This window comes from Gallinula chloropus (assembly GCF_964237585.1).
Source record: "Gallinula chloropus genome assembly, chromosome: 2".
Taxonomy (NCBI): Eukaryota; Metazoa; Chordata; class Aves; order Gruiformes; family Rallidae; genus Gallinula; species Gallinula chloropus.
This window is the reverse complement of record NC_140086.1, coordinates 60409572-60429325: the sequence shown is the minus strand read 5'-3', so window position 1 is coordinate 60429325 and position 19754 is coordinate 60409572. Positions and strand designations below refer to the sequence as shown.

The window sequence follows — 19754 nt, the reverse complement described above, 5'->3', positions numbered from 1 at the left end:
CTAACAAAATGTGAATGGTTTGCTTCTCTAATAAAATTATCCTTGGAAACATAACTATTACAGTGACATCATGACAGCCTTGTGATTATTCTATGTTTGGGTATTTTTGATCAGTTTATGAATCTGCATCAGATACATAGCCTCATGTAGAAACAGCAGTGTCTTATTAGTTATGGGAAGTAACTGAATAACCATGCCAATTAGTATCTCTCATTTGTAAGGATAGATCCTCATCTGTCTTTAAAGTGTACACTGCCATCCCCATAAGAACTCACTGTTTTACCTTCCAAATATTAGAAAAGCTTATCAACAAAAAATTACTCTCCTAGGAAATTTACAGCATGAGCAATTAAAACTATTTCCATTTCTTCTTCTTGAAAGTAGGTAACTACAATTAACAGAAATGGAAGAAAAATTTATTATTGCAAGCAGAACTAGTAGTGCAGCCTAAATTAAACTGCTTAACACTTCAAATTATAAAATCTTTTTCTGTTTCTGGAACTCTGGAAAAACTTTATCTGTGTATAGTTAGCTTTTCCAGGCAGGACATCTGCCTCAGGCAGAATTAATTTCTTAAAAATGTCATCCCATATGAGTTTGACCATCAATGACTAGGGAAAAAATGGACTGAATGTGGGTGGGATTTTTTTTGCTCGGTTTTGTAATTCTTATGCTCCCTGTGTACAGCTCTAGCATTCCTTTTCATATGCAGGAAAGAATGTTTTTTAGAAGACAGAGATTTTATATGTTGCAGTAAAAAAAAAATGGATTGTTGGGGCAAAGACATTGGAAAAAATATTAAGAGCAGCTGAGCAGTGAGAGCCATCATGAAGCCAGGGAAAGAAACTGAGATAAAGCATGAAGTGGAATGTGTAGGTGCTGATGACAAACCTCAGCCCAGCACTGAAGACTACTATGGGGTCTGCCTTGACAGCCTTCAGCAAAACTCACTCCAGTTTGTCAATACCTTTGCTGTAACAGGCAAGCCAAAACTGGATGCAGTACTCTAGAAAGGATCTAATGCAAGAATTTACATTTATAAGAATAATCTCTCGAGGTCCCTTCCAACCCCTACAATTCTATGATCTTCTAGGAAATCTGGAATGTAGCCCCACAAATTCACAATATGTGCCTTTTACGGAAGACATGTAGTTTATTCTCTTGGCACCGGTACGTTTAATTTAAAGATGCATATAGATTTCCTCTCAAGACTAAAAAAGTTAACCAATGCTGCAATATGAAGGGAAAATAGTATCAGGAAGAAAAATAAAATGTTTCTAACAAGGAAACAAAACAGAAAATTATAATTTTACATGTGTGTACATGTGTGACTGTGCACACCAAGAAGAAAAAATACTCCTTATATCTTGCTGTGCTACACACGGGAAATTTCTCTTTCTGGAACAGCACTAAAGGAAACAGAACTGCTTTGAATATTGACAACAGAAGATATTAACCCTTCTTCTAGTCTCCCTCAGATGCTACAGACCTGTTATTTACTTTAGCTTTTGAGTGTTATGGATTACTGAAAGATCCTGCAATGCTTGTAAGTATGATGAAAGATGCAAAAGACTTACTTTCCTGGCATAAAACCTGTACAACTTTCACAGCAAGTTTTCTTAACATAACTGCAGACAACTGGGGATGCACACCTAGTGATGTTTAAAGCTGATTTTATGGGTTCTTTTGTTGATCAGTACATTGAGCCTGTTTTATTTTATATATTGACAGAACATTTCTTATAGTGGAAGATCATTCACAGACTTAGGAACACTGTCAGCACAAAATGAACAAACTAGAATTTTATGAGCTGGTGGTAATTTAATGCCTGAAAGAGACAATGAAAATACCGCCAAATCCTGACGTGCTGCTTTTCCTTACAGTCTTGGCAATGGTATGAGAGATGTGTTTGAACAAAAAAGAGCCTTTAGAAACCAAAAATTTTTAAAAAATCATCTTTCCTTTGACTCTGGAAACATAATGCCTCCTAAGACAGCACAGAACTTACGTGATTCAGCACAGAACTCCAACGTGATTGGCAGAGAGTTGCATGAATTGACTCTTCCAAACTCCCTGACTTTTACTTTCTTTTCTTAAAGCAAGTTTTTTTGAGCCGTTCATAGTTTCACACAGATGTCGCAATTTTCTCGTATACATCTTTCCATAGTAATAGACACATTTCAATTTATCATGAGATATTGCAAAATATCTTTTCTTGTCAAATGCTTTAATGGTTTGACAAGGGTAGCCAAAATACTTCTGGTTGTTTAAAAAACATGACAATTAAAAATTTTAAATCTTACTTTTCACCTTGAAACACTTTGTTTTACAAGAACTGAATGTTTTCCTGGAAATAATACTGTTTTGGTCATAATATTCTGAGGATAAAAAGAATTTATATAGAAGTCTGATTGGAAAAATAAGTCATTTTACCGGACAAACTAACAGAAAAAAGAAGAGAAAAAAAGCAGCTGAGCTTTAGCACTCAGTCCAGTCACTGTATCTGAGACAGCAGCAAACTTCACAGCATCACAGAACAGATAAGGTTGGAAAAGATCTCTGGAGGTCACCTGGTCCAACCCTCCTACTCGAGTAGGTCACCTGGTACTGGTTGTCTGGGATCACATCTAGATGTTTTTTGAGTATGTCCAAGTGGGTGACTCCACTGCATCCCTGGGCTACCTGTGCCAGTATCCCTCACAGTAAAAGTGTTTCCTGATGTTCAGATGGAACCTTCAGTGTTTCACTGTTTGCCCATTGCCTCTGGTCCTGTCAGTGGGCACCGCTGGAAAGAGCCTGGCTCTGATTGCTCTAAACACCTTTCAGGTGTAGAGCATGCTGAATAATGAATGGGCCTTCTCATCTTCAGGCTAAATTGTCTCAGCCTTTACTCATAGGAGATCCTCTAGTCCCCTCATCATCTCTGCCCCTTCACTGAACTCTCTCCAGCATGCCCATGTTTCTTATACTGGGAGCCCAGAACTGGATCCAGTACTCCAGGGGCGGCTGCACTTGTGGTGACTAGAGGGGAAGGATCGCCTCTCTCAACCTGCTGGCAACACTCCGCTTTCTTTGTGGCAGGAGCACATTCCTGGCTTGTGTACACCAAACCACATACAAGTTGAATAGGCAGTACTAGTTTTGTCTGTTGGGCAAGTCAACAGACTGACAGACTCCTCCCCACCCTGTTCTCTAGTTAACATCACAGAAATCTGAGCTGATGATAAGAACAAGAGAAGGCCCTACGATCGTATAAATTCCTTAGGATTTTTACTGGATCTGTAATTTCTAATATCAGAGATATGTGAATTTCTGCTTCCATGTTCATCTATTAAAAATTGTACTGTATGTTTCACTCCACAACCAGACCAGAAACATAGCGGCAAGAGTAATAATACTGTGAAAGTCTATCCTCCCACTGCTAGAGAGAATTGAAGTTAACTGAATTCCGAATTCTGGGTTGAATGCCAACTGAGCATGAGTCATTTCTCTACTTGCTGAACATTTGCAATTAAAAAATAAACACCTGAGAGTTTATATTATTTTGTATGAAGGAAAAATGTACTTTGCCTTGGAAACCAGAGTGCTTTATCTTAATGATTTTTGGAAGAGTGGTTTGATTTTTTACCTACTACCCTTCCCTTTTCAATAAATAAATAAACAAAAACCCCTCTTGTAGAGGAAAGAAGTATAAAAACTACTGAAAAGACAAAAAAAAAAACCCTTTAAAATGTTATGACTTTTTTGAACTAATTTAAACCATCTCTGCAATTTTTAACAAGTTTTTAGAAGACTAATCAAATTGAAAATTTAGAAAAAGAAAACATCTTTTTTATGAGTTCTGCATTAGGTTAATCTCCTTTTTTAATGAGGGAATGCTGCACTAAGACTTGCTCCCTGTGGTATCATAACAGGCTTGTTGAAAAAATATAGTCTAGTTTATTCAAAAACATTGCTGTTCTTCACAACAACAAATAATATTCTGGAACTACCTAGGCCATTGGTAACCTTGTACCAGTTAAGAAACAAAGGGGTAATTTCATGTGCTATTACACGTCAAGCATCTTACCTAGATTTTGCACAAAAAAAGTCCAAACCAAACCAAAACAACATGGAAACATTCCCATTGTGGGTTTACGCTTTCTCTAAAACTTTGGCAATATTAAAACCAACTCAAACCAACACAACTGAGAAAATCAGGTTTCCTATTTCCCCCCACGTGTATCCCCTCATGAACAAGATGAACTTAAAACAACAAATAGAATTCTTAATGTTACTTGCTCAGCGAGAAACCTTGCAAATAGATTTTTTTGCCTACCCCTATCTTTTATGATTTTTTTCCCAGTAGGCTAAATAGAACCTTTTGTATTAAGCTATGATTATGTAGTTTACAACTTTTCACTAACATTAGTATGTTAACAGTTTCTTTTCTCTAGTAGGCACTGGCACTATCATTTAGTACAGTACTCCATATGGCGCTCAGTGTGGTACATTAGGGTCTCTTAGCACCTGGCCCATTTCTCAGTTCTTCTACTCCTCATCAATAATTCCTGCCTCATATGTCCATCACTCAGCAGCCCACATACATATTTCCTTGCTTTTTTCTTTTTTTTTTTTACTTGGTTTCTTGATCTCTTCTTGTATCAGCCTCTAAAGCTATTTTTTCATGTTTCTAGAATGACAATAAACACTGGTTGATGAAAATATGTGGAACAGTTAAAAACTTTTCTTTACCAGGCTTTTTTATTACACTTTTTTAATTTATAAAAGTTTGGAGGTTTTTTTTCTCTCAGGGAGGGGGGCTAATATGGCTATATCAGAGACATCCAGCACCTTTACTTCTGGTTAATATTTGATGAAAGCACATAGCCCTGAAGGGCTAAAAGGTAGGAGCATTTCTAGGACTGGTAAAGGCAGAATCTCATTCATGCAAAATTAAACTAGGCTAGGCTTGCACCAGGGTATCAAGGCTACCCATCAGTGCTGGTTGCTGTAACTTGCTGCTTCTGAAAGTCAGGAATTTGAATTGTCTTCCACATCAACAGAGCTGAAAAGAAATGCATCTGCACGTGACTTTTTTTTGGATGAGTCTCAAAATGTTCACCAAAAAAATAAAACTTCTTTACAGAGGAACATCAAGCACTGAAGATGAAAGCAAAAGAGCCTTTAGTTAGGTTTCTTCCACCATTGCTCTTGTAACTAGAACACATTTGAATCACCCAACTATTGCTTCAAGTAACACAATACTCTTGCTGTCAACCTCATTGTCCGTCTTTATCTAAGTCTGCAGATAAACCCAAGTCTTAATCTTGTTTTCTGTGGTAGAATGTCCTATCTAAAAAGGGCACTACTTTCAGAGCTTCTACTTGCTGTCTTTAAGTAAATGCAATATAGGAATAATAATATTTAAAAGAAAAAAAAAAAAAGCTGCCTGGTGCCCTGTATCATGAATGTGTTAGTTTTTTGTTGGTTTGTTTTTTTTTTTTCCCCAAAGAAAATAAATAAGTAAATCAAATATAGAGCTAGGCATCAGCATTAGGAACAAGAGGAAATTTTGGAAGGGACTCCTCTGGAGGAACCAACAGTTAACAAATCCCATGGTCAAAAAGATAAGAGTAAGAAGGTAACTTATGCCCTCACTTTGAAAAAGTATAATTGAAAAATTTTAGTCTCCTTGACGATTTCCCCTATCCTATGTCTTATGATAACCATTTGTACCCTGAGAGGTTTGCAGGAACTTGAAGTCACCTTTTTACATGAAGATGCTAAATTTGATGCTAACACCAAATTATTTCCATTTCTTACTGTCAGAATGCCCAAGCGTTGCATGATGCCAGGAGACTGGGTTACAAGAACACCCTAAAGCATCGGTCTATATAAATTTTCATACATTTGTGTGCAAACAGACTTAGGAAAGAACTGAAAAAACATCTTGATGAATTTCAGAAGTCTAACCCTACTTCTCCCTAGCTAGAACAACTGCTGCCTGATCTCACTGAAGTCATGCCACAGACTCCTAATAAATAATTGAAGAGCAGAAAAACTACTAATCTAAGATAGTCCTCAGCAGCAGGCAGCGATAGCCTAAATCCAAGCAAGATGCACAGGCACAGGCTGATGATCAGGGAAATTATTCAGGTTTGCTAGATGGAAACTTTGAACACTAGATGCATTCACCTAAGTAGACAGTTACATTTGGCTTACCAGACGAGATTGGGTAACGCATTGCTAGCAAAAAACTTCTGGTCTCTCTAAAAGCACTTTAGCCCTTACCTTTCTTGACATGACACTGTAGAACTCCAGCACTCTCCCAGTCTGTGTGCTGGCTGTTAACAACTCACCCATGACAAGAGTTTATTTTTCCATGGGAAAAACTCCATATTTTTTTTCTGTCTGTGACCCACATAGTAGCAATCTATAGTCTTCTTTTCAAATGTGCATTTGTCACACAAGTGAATTACAGGAAATAATTGTGAAATTATTATTACTTCCATTATCTTAGCAAAATATTTGATATGACAGAACAGCCACTGTCAATGCAACTTAAATAGGATTCCTAACCTTTAAAATGTTTGGGGTTTTTTTTGGTTTGTTCTTTTCTTTTTTTTGGCATCTTAATTACATTCTTAGATGTGGAAGGCTATTAAATGACAAAATATGCTTAATTTAAATAAAGGCTCAGATTAACTGGGATTTGTTTGACATAATTTGACATTTTTCTGATTACTTTCTTTGGAACTACATTTAGTTCTCTCAAAGAGGAAGGATTTTAGGAACAGTTTAATACACTTTCTCTTGAATCCATCATAGCTCATCACTGACCTACAATGGACATTCATTTGTTTATTGTATGAAAGATCTGTTCTAGTCAGGGAAATGAACATCTATGATCTGCACTGTCCACTTTTGTGTTACATGGACACGTAAAGACTACATGTATATAACAAATCTAGCGCTCTGGGGTTCAAATTGTACATTTAAATAGTCACTCTTCCACAGCTATATTACTTCCAAATCACATATTGCATCTACGTCACCACAAAAAAAGATAATTCCAGAGTAAATAGGAAAGGAGGCCCAGAAAAGATGAAAACCACAAAAATCATGCATAAAATCTCAAACGCATTCCTCCCATATGAAATTGGGAGGGGAATGATTCTGCAATTCCATCTACTGAATGTTATTTCCACCGTGCAGAGTCCTGGAAATTGCCTGGGCAGAGGAAAAGGTCTGAATTTACATAAATGGATTTCTGTTTTGCATTGCGCACTACCTTCCTGTCATTTAATTTCTATCCAGCAAAAAATAGAAGCAGAAGAGATACAAAATGTAATTGTTCATCCTCTTATTTCTTAATAATGTCCCACATGCTACCATCTGTTGTGTAATACCATGCAAGCAGTAATGTAACAGAGCAAAAGCCAACACGGTGGCAGAGAGCCGGGACTCTAGTGAGCGATGCCCAGCCAGCAGAGAGCTACCTCAAACCAGAAAGAGCATGATAACCGTAGGAGAGTGACAGAAGCAGCAAGACCTGTGTTAACAACGGCAAGTGCTGGATTCTGCACCTGGGAAGGGGCAACCCTGGCTACACAAAGAGACTGGGGAATCAGATGCTAGAGGCCAGCCATGCTGAGAGGGATTTGGGGGGTCTTTGTCGACAGCAAGTTAACCATGAGCCAGCAGTGTGCCCAGGCAGCCAGGAGGGCCAACCATGTCCTGGGGCGCATCAAGCACAGCATTGCCAGCCGGTCCAGGGAGGGGATTGTCCCGCTCTACACTGCGCTGGTGCAGCCTCACCTTGAGTCCTGAGAGCAGTTCTGGGTGCCACAGTACAAGAGGGACATAAAAATATTGGAGAGTGTCCACAGGAGGTCAACGAGGATGGTGAAGTGTCTGGAGGGGAGGTCTTATGGGGAGAGGCTGAGGTCCCTTGGTTTGTTCAGCCTGGAGAAGAGGAGACTGAAGGGAGACCTCATCACAGTCTGTGGCTTCCTAACAAAGAGGAGTGAAGGGGCTGGTGCCAATCACCTATCTTTGGTGACCAGGGATAGAACCCAAGGGGACGGTATGAAGCTGAGACAGGGGAGGTTTAGGCTGGATATTAGGGGAGGTTCTTTAGTGAGAGGGTGATTTACTGTGATTCTTTACTGTGATTCTGTGACTCTGTGAGGGTGGTCAGGCACTGGAACAGGCTCTCCAGTGAAATGGTCACAGCACCGAGCTTGACTGAGTTCAAGAAGCATCTGGATGATGCACTCAGTCCCATGCTCTGACTTGGCTGGCCCTATGTGGAGCCAGGAGTTGGATCTCTTCCAACTCCGGATATTCTATGATTCAATGAACAATCACAGCAAGAAAAGGGTAAAGCAGGCACCAGTATACCAACGTTATTGTGAATGCTGCTGTCAGTCTGCAAAAGAAGAGGAGATGCTGGCCCACTGCAGATGAAAGGACTACAGAGAGGAGTAATTCAAAACTTCTCCCTTTAGCTCAGTTTTCAGTTACCCTATCTGCAGTCAGCAGCAGCTACTTTTACATGGTTAAATCCAATTGTCACAGAGTAGAAGTCTTGTTACAGCTTCAGACATAGCTGGACGTGATTTTGGCTCTTAAAAAGAAGCAATGTGCTGCCTGAAAAACATAAAGACCTTTGGGACTGGGGAAATGGCTGCATTAACAGAAGCATAGCCAGTATATCATGGGAAGTGACTTTTCCTCTTTACTGAATACTCATCAGATCACACCTCTGATACTGTGTCAAGTTTCGGGACCCTAATGCAATGATAAACCAGAGGGAGTTCAGCAGAGGACCTCAAAGATAGTCAGAGCTGGACCACCTTCCCTGTGGGGAGAAGTTGAGGGACGATGGCTGGTCCAGCCTGCAGCAGAGATGGCTTTGGGGGACCCTAAGAGCATCTCCCCAGTGCCTGCAAGGAGTTTATCAAGGAGACAGAACCCGTCTCTTCACAGCTGTGTCTGATGAGGAAGAGGGACAACGGGCATAAATCGAGACAAAAGAATTTCAGGCTGCATGAGAGAAGCAGAGTTTTCACCACAAAAGACAACATGACACTTGGACAGGCTGCCCAGAGAGACTCCGCGGTCTCTCTCTGTGGAGATTTTCAAGACCCAACTGGTCAATATGCTAAGCAACCATGTCTGACCTCTGAGCTGGCTCTGCTGTGAGCAGGAGCAGGCCAAGAGATATCCCAAAATCTATTCACATCCAAATTAACCTGTGAGTTTAAGAAAGTGATGCTAAACGATTTGTGAGTCCATTTGGACCTTTAAGGGTTTGGGTAAACCCACATGGGATCAGGCATTCAGAGTATTTAAGATGAAACACATTGTCCTGTTTTCAGCAATAGGACCAAGGGATGCAAGAGAGTGAAAATAAAGACCTGAGATAAAAAAGCACTAAGAGGAAGGAAGAAGAAAAAAAACCAAAACCAACAAAAAAAACCCTCTTTCATGAAAAAAGAGCAAAACTTAAACCACAAGATTACAAGAGGAGCATAATAGGGGAGAAAACAAATCCCAAGATCAGAAAAGTGAAAAAAGTGATGATATAAAAGCAAAACCAATTCACAAAGAAAACAGAAAAGTTCTCCCCATCTCTTCGCGCAGATTTATCCTTGGAAGAAGCTGAGTTGTTATGGTAACAACGCTCTCCAGGAATTTTGCCAAGGAGTGGCATATCAACCTCCACATTATGCCTCTGGGACAGGTCTTCAGTTATTTCAGAGGAATAAGGGTTTAAGAAACTTCTACCAAGTAAATGTTAATTCCTGGACACAATAAATGGAAACCACACCTATAACAGGAGTAAGAATCTTGTCTGTTAGCTGAATAAGTAGAGAAATTAAACAAACAAAAGGGACAGAATAATCATATTACAAATACATCACTCTAGATCTAAGCCAGTAATGTCAAAGCAAGAAAGTAAAGCTTGATGGTAAGAAATATGTGTAGGTCTGATGGCAGAGGAATACTGAATAATTTCTTCTTGCCCTCCAGATAAAATTGAAATTCAAAAAATAAAAAAAAGGGTTTTTTTAGCAATTTTGAAGAATGTAGGCAACTCTGTAAATTTAGACTGAATATAAAATAAACTATATTTACTCAACATTTAAATCTAAAATAAAGATAAAATCTGAATCTTTACCTCAAATCTCTTTTCTCTAAGTCTTCAGTATTGCTTAGTATCAGTACTGCTGACTTTCACACATGCTACCATCTGGGTACCCAGATTCATACTGTATTCTAACTAGCCATTTGCCACATAAGCAGTTACAAACTCTTTACTTTCTCTTGATGAAATCTAAAAAAATTAAGGATGGAAACCAAACTTACCTGATTAGATTTTATTAGGACACTTTAAATGCTGTATTGTTTCACAGTGTTTGGAAATCAAACCTACCAGGGCAGAATAAGCATATTAAGTCATACCAGCTACCTTTAAAAGGCAAAGAAATAGGGCTTTGCCGAGCCAAGTTACTTTACTTTCCCTCAAACTGCACTGCTGTAATACTGCCAGAATTGAACTGCTGCTTAATCCATAAAATCAACCAGTCTGTTGGGATTATTCTAGTTTTGGCTTGTAGCCTGCTGTTTTAAAGCAATAGTTAATATCTGATCAGTTCATGTGTATGTGGACCTCTTCTTAGCAAACATTTTAATTAGGATTTTTAAATATGTGCTTAAGAAGAGACGTCTTCACACTTCAAAGAGTATTTTTATAGACAGTCATTTGTAATATAAAATCCCTGTTCTCTCCAAACCCATTTCCTCACAATCCTAAAGAAATCTGAAATATGTTTTCCAGTCTGACCTTTCATTTTGATGTGTAAACTTAATACCAGATTACTGTGTCAATATAGCATTAAAAAGGAGAAAAAAAACCCACAGCCTTCTGTAATAATGAATGTTGACAAAATTAAAAATAACTCGAGTCTTAATACTAAAAGAACACTCTGAGTTGAAACCTGGGTTCCCACTTGAAAAGTAATTCCACGCTAGAAATGTGGCAGAGAAGATTCACAACCGAAATAAGTTTCCCCAATTACCCTTCAAAATTTCAGCTACAGTAAAGCAAAAGATACTTTCCATATCAAACTTCCTGCTAGTTACTAGGTAGTATTCAAACAGTAGCGCCGTGCTTATGTCTGAGAAGCAAAATGGGGCATTTCATTATTGTAGTTTAACTGAGTAATACAACAATACTTCACTATCAACATGCAAACGAATTAGATCCTTAGAAGAGTTTTAATAGCCTTATGAGGCCACTAAAATACACTGGGCAGTTAGAATCTGCTTCTATTTTAAAGAATTTTCACTTTTAACATTCTCAAAGTACATGATTACACACAGCCCAAAGGTATCGGTTAATTAAAAGGAATATGTTATTGGTCCTCAAGGAAAAAGGAAAGGAAAAATGCACTTTTCTACGACTTTCTTTAAATTTTCCTCTTGATTTATGTAACTTGGCTGACCTGTAATAATTCCTAAACTTGTCTTGTTAGAAAAGCTCAATTAAAAATAAGTGTTTATTAACACAAACACCCTTTGGAAACAAATTACAGGTAAATACATGCTTACAAAATATAACTTTGCTGAACGCAGTGAGTTGTAGGTATATAATTGTTCCTGCTAAACTGCTAGGTATAATCCTAACTGTGAAATCCCTCACTGCAATGACAAACTGGGTCAGGAGTGTTAGAGAGTACAAATAATCATAGATTTTCAATGCACATTAATTATTTGGGATGCATCTATGCTATACATTATGCTAGTAGCTGAGCCCTAGGTTTAACTCCGCTTCCTACCCCTTTCAAAATGTGAAAATCTTCAACTTAGGCTGTGGCTCTCTTCAGACAGATATAGAAACCACGGGGAAGCCTTTGGTCAAAACTAGATGAGAAAGGCTGTTATACTTCCATTGTACCACTAACAAGAGGGAAAAAAATCACAGTTGAGAGGCACATCGTGATGCAGGTTTTAGGGACCTCTCAGATGCTGGATATCTGCTGAACTATCAAGAGCTATGTTCAGTAAAAAAAGGAATTACATTAGGAAAGGAGAAGGGACACCATCATCTTTGCCCCCCCTATCCATGGCTCTTTTCACTTGATCCCAAAGGTGAGAAAGCCACACACAAGGACGGTACTCAGCTGGGGGGTCTGTCCCATAGCTTGCTGTTGGCAGGAGTGAATGGTACATGCCCATGTGTGCACATACAAAGGCACAGCCAACGGCCTTTTTTTGGTTTTTGGTTTGGTTTTGCTTTGTTTTGATTTTTAAAATGATTAAATCAATAAACACAGAATGAAAAAAAAATGGTTAGAAAACCTTACACCCATTGATTTTTAAAGGGTGTAAATATTCTTCAGTGTCTTTAAAAAACCCCCAAAAAATCCATCTCAGTCCAAGAACAAAACTGGCATTTTTGATACAGTTCTTAAATACAAAGACATACATTAAAGCCATTCCAGTATTCTGAAGGAAGTATTAATAGCACCACATTGCCGATGAGATTCTTGATGTTCATCAGAAAAACACATCAACCAGATGAAAAGACAGAAATAGAAAGAAAATTTGTGAGTTTAAATTAGCCTTGGTTCAGCACATGCCAATACATGTGTGTGTACATATACACTCAAAGTGGTCCAGCACTCTGGAAAAAAATGTGAAAGAGAAAAATGCAATACAGTGAACCTGGTGGGGGTGAAAGCAGCAATAATGTTCAATAATTTGAAAAAGAAGAAAATTAAAGATTCTAAACAGGAATGTAACTGGTTTAGAAATTTTTTATAAAAGAAATAGTTTTAATTTTTTTAGCAAACTTTTGGAAATCTTTTCACTTGACTGGCTTCTAAAATTAACTGAAATTTGTTAGCTGATAATTTGAAAATTCTTTTAGCTTAATTGTCATTTGGGATAAATTAATTTTGAATATCTATTATGACAATTACATACAGCTACATTTTCAACTCTAATGCATTTTTAATAACCTTCATCAGATGGTGATTTGAATTTCAAATTTCCTTCTATGAAGAAGTAAAAATTAGATAGCTTTGTGCCAATTTTCATAATAAATTGCTTTTTATTTATGTTGCAAAGCCTCCCTTTACTATAAGCAAATCAAAATCTTAAATGAAACTTAGTAGGCATAAGCCTTATTATATTTCATCTCCCTTTATTAAGAGAAAATACATTACGGTGACAAACCTGTCTACCCTTCCTGCTACACCATAACACGATGTTTGTACCTGTCTGCTTCATTTATAGCTATGGCACATGGGATCGTGCTTCTTCCCACTGCCACATCAAAACGGTAAGCATTCCTCCAACAACACAGACACAATTCAGGGTAGCTTCAAGGGAAAATGTCATCATTAAGAAAAAAAAAAATATCCTCACATAACATTTCTTTATCAGTGGTATAAACAGCAGGCTAGATAATTAGGGCGTTAGCTTTCATCATGAATTTTTATTATTTATGTGGTATACTTATTTTCTATGCTTAAATACTGAGAATAGACACAAATAATATTGGAAAAAAATAGCAAATGCAGAGTCAAATGCTGAAGGCCAGGAAATGAAGACTTAAATATTACTTTGACTGTCAGTCTAGTCCATTTTCCTACTGTCTGTATGGCAGTGGGCCACACTGGGTCTGATCTCTGTATGTTAACACAAATAAATAACTTTACAGTTATTGGCACACCTTCTATTTTTATTATGATACACACTGTCTTCATTATATGATTGTAATTGATTTTTCACTACTATTTTTCACCTCAGTCAGAATAAATGATAAATACCATTTCGTTAAATAGATACTTTATAAATTATGTTGGATTCTCACAACCTCATATTGTTTCTCCAACTTAATGGTATACTGGTTACATCCTGGTTTCTCTCAGAGTTCTTCCATAAGGGTCACCACACAAGTGTATGTCACACAGATGATTTCACAAATACAAATTTCCTTTCACACCTTACTCATTTGAGAGGTGTGGATTATACTGACAGGGAAGGAACAAAGAAACCGTATCGTGAAAACAAATGAAAGTAAAAAGATATCTCCTATAAACTTCCCACCTGAATTTGAGATATCCAGGATTCAGCTTTTCAACACCACTTGCATTAAAATGGGAGCTTAGTGCAAATCTCCGCCGCAGAACCCAGCTGTTATATAGTCTTTTATCTTCGTGATCTCCTCCCAAGCATCAGATAGCAATTCCTTCAGAGACCTTATTTCCGGTCTCTCAGAAGTACCTATCCCTCAGCTTCATCTGTCTACCTGGTACTGAAACCCTTGCTTCCAAACACAGGTTCTTCCTGTTCCTATTCCTATTCTTCCTGTTCCAGAACCTGCTGCACCTGGGAAGTGTCTGAGAAGTTTCCATCTCCCAGCTGCTGAAACGCTGGGTAGTGTTATCAGAGAGCAATTTGCTTTTGTGCAAAAATCAGAACAATCCCTCTTGTTTTTTCTTAATGTGCATCTGTGCTGCTGCACTGATACTCTTTGCCCCAGGCACAACTGGGGCAGGCAAAGATACCTCTTTGCCACACATACAACTAAAGAGACAAAGAGGCGAAAGTCCATACTCTTTCCTTCCTTGTCATTGTCACATTTTTATTTCTGTACCAGTCTCCTTGATTTTGTACAAAGTCAACTAAAATGGATTTCATTTTACCCTGTATAATAGGGACTTTCTTCACCAACTTCCCACCCCATTCTTTTCTGTAGCATTTCTCATATCAACTTCTTGAACAGCTTTCTGTCTGGCAGAAGCCTTTGGTGTTTCTCCTAGATAACTAATTGATAAGGTGCTTTCATAGCGTGCTGGAGCATTTATGCCTTTTTTTTTCTCACACTCTCTGGCATTCAGTATATTTCTTCTCTGAGTCTTAATTCAACAATTTTCCTTTCCACGTTTCCTAAGTGCCAGAAGATATACATACTGAGAATGGCTCCATGATCTCATCTCAAACACCTGACCCCTACTAGTCTTCAGAAATGACAAGTAGCTATTAGAGTGAATGTCAGGCTGTAGCCCTGAAAGAACTAGAGGAAGCATATTTCATTACTCAAGAGAGAAAAAATATTTGAATTTCCATCATATACAAAGCTCTATAGATAACACAAGACATTTTACCTGTCAAATTCAGAAGTATTTCTTACAAACATGCACAAAGTACAGGCTTGCAAAGGCTGTACACTTTGCCAAAACATGGCTAGATTTTCATGGCAAAAACCAGAATATCCATAACTGACACACAAACCATCACATTTTCTACTGTAAAGCAGTAACAATAAAGTTTTTCAAAGAAAAGCTCTCTAGAGGCTGTTTTAAAAGACACTAATACTAGGAAGATTAACTATCTTTTTCCATCACTAGAAACAACTGAAATATACTCATGAGAGGGCAGGACCAGTTTGACACAATACAAGCAGCACAGGGATGGATCAAGAACCTGCACCAACTTCAATGACACATACTTCACAGGTCATAGAACTGTGGGTTGGAAGTGATGGTTGGAGATTGTCTGATCCAACCTTGAAAGCAGGGCCTTAGATTAGGTTACACAGGGCCCTGCCAAGCTAGGTCTTCAAGATTTCCTGTAAGGACATACTAAACTCTCTGGTCAGCCTGCTCTGATATGTAGTTGTTCTGATGGTGCTTTTTTTTTTTCCCTATATCCAGCTAATTTCTCCTGAACCAACCTCTGTCCATTGCCTCTTGTCCTTTCCCTGCTCATCCTTGAGAAGACAGCACCTCTATTTCCCACCTCATCAAAACTGGAAGGTTGATTTTAGAATCCCCCACCGTGTCTTCTCTCTTCACTAGGGAGAACCCAGTTCTTTCAACCTTTCCTCCTGTGTCAGGTTCTCTAGCCTCCAGTTTCCTCAATGGCCTGCTGCTGGATCCTCTCAGTTTCTTCACTGTCTCTTTGAATAGAAAAACAAGGGAACCAGAACTGGATGCAATATTCCAGGTATGGCTTACCAAGCACTCAGCAGAGAGAAGATTCCTAGCTGAGAGTCCTCAGTCCAATAGTCTGCTGCCCATATTCCTCCCCAGGCTGCCCAGGCTTGCCTTCATGACTGCTACAGCACACAGCTGGCTCAGGCTCAGCTCACTCCCTACCGTGACCCTCGGAGCCATTTCAGCAGACCTGCCCTCCAGTCACTCAGCCCCCTGCCTCTTGCTGCTTCAGATTGTTAGATTTCAGGTGCAGGACTTCAGAGTTTAGCTTGTAGAGGTCACACAGCCTCCATCTCTGAAGTTATTAAAAATCCAACTGGACCTGGCCATGAGAAATGTGATCTGAGTGATGTTGCTCTGAGCAAGAGTTTGAAATAGATGGACTCCAGACGTCCCTTTCACCTTGAATTGTTCCATGGGTCAATGACTTTTTGGAAGTGTTACATTATGAAATTGATTTTCTCCCCACTCTCACCCCTCCAAAATGTTTAAACATTCCTCCTCTATCCAATAATATTTTTACAGTAAAAAGGTCAGTTTTCCAGTTTCTCTGAATAAATATAACAGGAATATGGAAATCTATTTAAACAGATGATCTTTAACCGTCCCTTTTGCTGCAAAACTGTGCAAGCACTGAAGTACTGCTATGAATTTCCTGCAATAAGTGTATATGGACCTTCATGTAAGTACCACCACTAACATGTCTGGGAGTTGTTTCATCTTGGCAGCAGAGACCAAGAGATTTACTTTTCCTACCACTTCCTCCCTTCTTGATACTTTCAGCCACTGATGCCACTGCTGAGGAATTCAAAGCCATACATTGACATCATTTATTAACCATGACAGTTGTCACTCATAATTAATACTCTGTGCCTTCAAGGTTTAGAAGGACGATACTCATAGAGTCATTTAAGCATTTTAGGCCCATGCTTGTAGGAATTCAAAGTCCTGTCAGCATGCTCAGTTTGTATATATCTTTGCTACATTGTTAAGGATAGAAGATATTATTGCCTTAATACAGAAAGAGATTTTGTTTTATTAGTTTGCATGCTGCCCTTTGATGTGCTCAGACTCTATTAACAGTTTTATTACCAGCACAGCTCCAATTATTCCTGAAATTTGCTTTCTGGTGCATAGAATACTTGCTTTGAACAATTATGTTGTTCAGATACTTCTGTATTTTAAGAGGGATCTGATAATTACTACAAATCTTATTGTTTGGTGTACAGAAATGAGTAATTTTACTAACAGTTACTCATTTAAATGGGGTTCATTTTAATTTCATCAGCCTAGTAATAGCTGCCCATGAAACCAATGTCCTTTGTAACTCTCCCATACCAACCAGATGATTTTGCTAGAAGACAAGGTATTACTCGGAAGTACTATAAACAAATATTTGAAGAGAATTACATGTTAAAAATGGAGGAAATAAGGATATATATATTTCAGTAAAATTTAGTTATCTCTATTTTGGAAGACTCAGCAAAATTAGAGTGTAAAAAACACACAGAGTACATCTGTGTATGTCTTTCGACCTGAAAGAACAAAGACTTACTGAAAATAACTTAAATTCTTGATTGATTGGGGGAAAAAGATTGACAAATATTACTCAAACACTAACACATTCACACACTCACCACACATTCACTGGGCTCCTCAGGAAATACCATACTGAGATCACTATTTTGAAATTTGCTGAAAGATGTTCTGGGCAATAAAATACGAGCACACTTTTAAAGAAAAAGGATAAGGAGAGAAGAGGGAAAACATATAACCATATAAAGTTGGTTCTCGAAGATCCAGTAACTGTGAACATGATCAGATCTTCATACCGTACTCCTATTTAGCCTTTGGCTACTATGAATTTTTGAGTTAATTTTTCCAGTTAAGAAAACGAAAGACTTATTGAGGAAACTTTGTTCAACTAACAACAGTGGAAGCAGAATGGTCAACACAGCAGAAACAAACAAGTCTGAATTTGAGATTTTGGAATTCAGAAAACATTATTTAAAAAAAAAAATAAGGCAAGGAAAGGGAAATAAAATACTATTTAAATATGGATGCAAATGAAGTGTTAAATCTTATCACATAAAGAACACAAGCCTAACAATGACATTTTGATAGATGTTTATCCAACTTCCTTTTGAGAATGCCTTTGCACCTGAAGCAATGCAGCATCCTGACTAATAACAGCAGCACCCCAGATTACAGACATCCATAAGGAGACTTAACTTCTGATTTGTAGTGAACATGAGAAACACAAGAGGCTGAAAGAGACCATAATAAAGCAGGACCCTTGGACTGATCTAGACTAAACACACAAATAGTTCACCTCTTTAGCAATAAGAATCTTTATTTAGGCAACCTGGCAGTGGACAGAGATTACTGAGGGGAAAAAGCCCAACCAACCACTGGACAACCAAAAGGCCACTGAGTAGGTGGAAAAAATGCAAGGATTACAATAATGCTACCACATGTAAATATTTTATTTTTAATTTCAGAGTTGCAACTACCATTTGAGAAAAATATGGGCTAGCACATAGAGGACAGTGGTAAAATTCAGTGCTTTTCAAAGTTATCAGAAATTGACTGAAATAGTTTGAAGTTAATAACCACCTCATGGTTTCAGGCCATCTTAACTAGATACTAGCAACTGTGTTGTAGAGGAATAGATATAATTGTTTCTGCATACTGAGCTTTTAAACAAAAAGAACCTGTGCCTTTCTTGCTTTTAATAAAACAGGACTATGAACTCACCACAGAAACGCTGGATGTGTGCTTGTGCGTGCACGTGCAAAGGGGATCTTATTGCCAAGAACTGTAGAAGCAGCTGCTCTAGCTGGTGTAAGAACTTTCCACAAATCACTGGGATTGCATTACAAAGACACATTGAATCATAGAATCACAGAATCATTTAGGTTGGAAAAGAGCTTTAAGATCAGCAAGTTGAACCATTAAACTAGCACTGCCAAGTCCACCACTAAACCATATCCTTAAGTGCTTCATCTACTCATAAATCACCATTTTCTGAAATTAGCATTTAGCATCCCAAAAGTTTCTTTGAGACAATCAAGCAGTGAAAAAGAAAGTGTAATGTAGCTCCCCTTATGTATTGCTGGCAACAAATTTAATTTAGAAGATTACAATTAGCAGGCTACTGCTATTCTTTTTCTTGATTATTATATACTTTTGTGGAGAGATAAAAATCATGTGCTTACCACCATCTGTTCCATATATATTTTTGACTATCAGAAGTCATTGCTAAAATTTTGTGCAATTAATTTTTGCATTTGCAGATATATATAAAGCACATGATAACTGAATACAATAATAGAAAAAAAAAAAATTCTAAAAATCATCCTACTTTAATCTTGCTAACTTAAAACTCAAAACCTTAGAGATCGCTCCTGTTGACACAATCTCAACAGAACAATCTCTCATATTGGGGATTAAATCTGCAAGTCTGGAACTCTACGCCAGGCATCACCTACTTATCTACCTGAAGGGTAAGCACACTAGCATGGACAGATTCAACCTTCCCTTACTCCAAGACAGCTATATCTTGCCAGGAACAGACACAGCTCAAAACACCTTCACTTCTTGTGAAGGTAATTTACCTTAATAGTAAAAGAGAAGCATGCATTAATGGAAGATTTCACAAATAATGGAAGAATCCACATCTATTGCTTCCCATTTTAGAGTTTATGGCATATCATTAATAATTCAGCTATGTCACCCTTAAGTTCCCTTTGGGCT

At 38.0% G+C, this 19754-nt stretch overlaps 1 protein-coding gene across 1 annotated transcript in view; it reads right to left on the bottom strand.

The window, feature by feature from the left end:
* DOK6 (docking protein 6) overlaps positions 1 to 19754 on the bottom strand; it is a gene marked incomplete at both ends in the record, with an annotated part of 242930 nt that overhangs the window by 124958 nt on the left and 98218 nt on the right. The window lies entirely within an intron of this gene.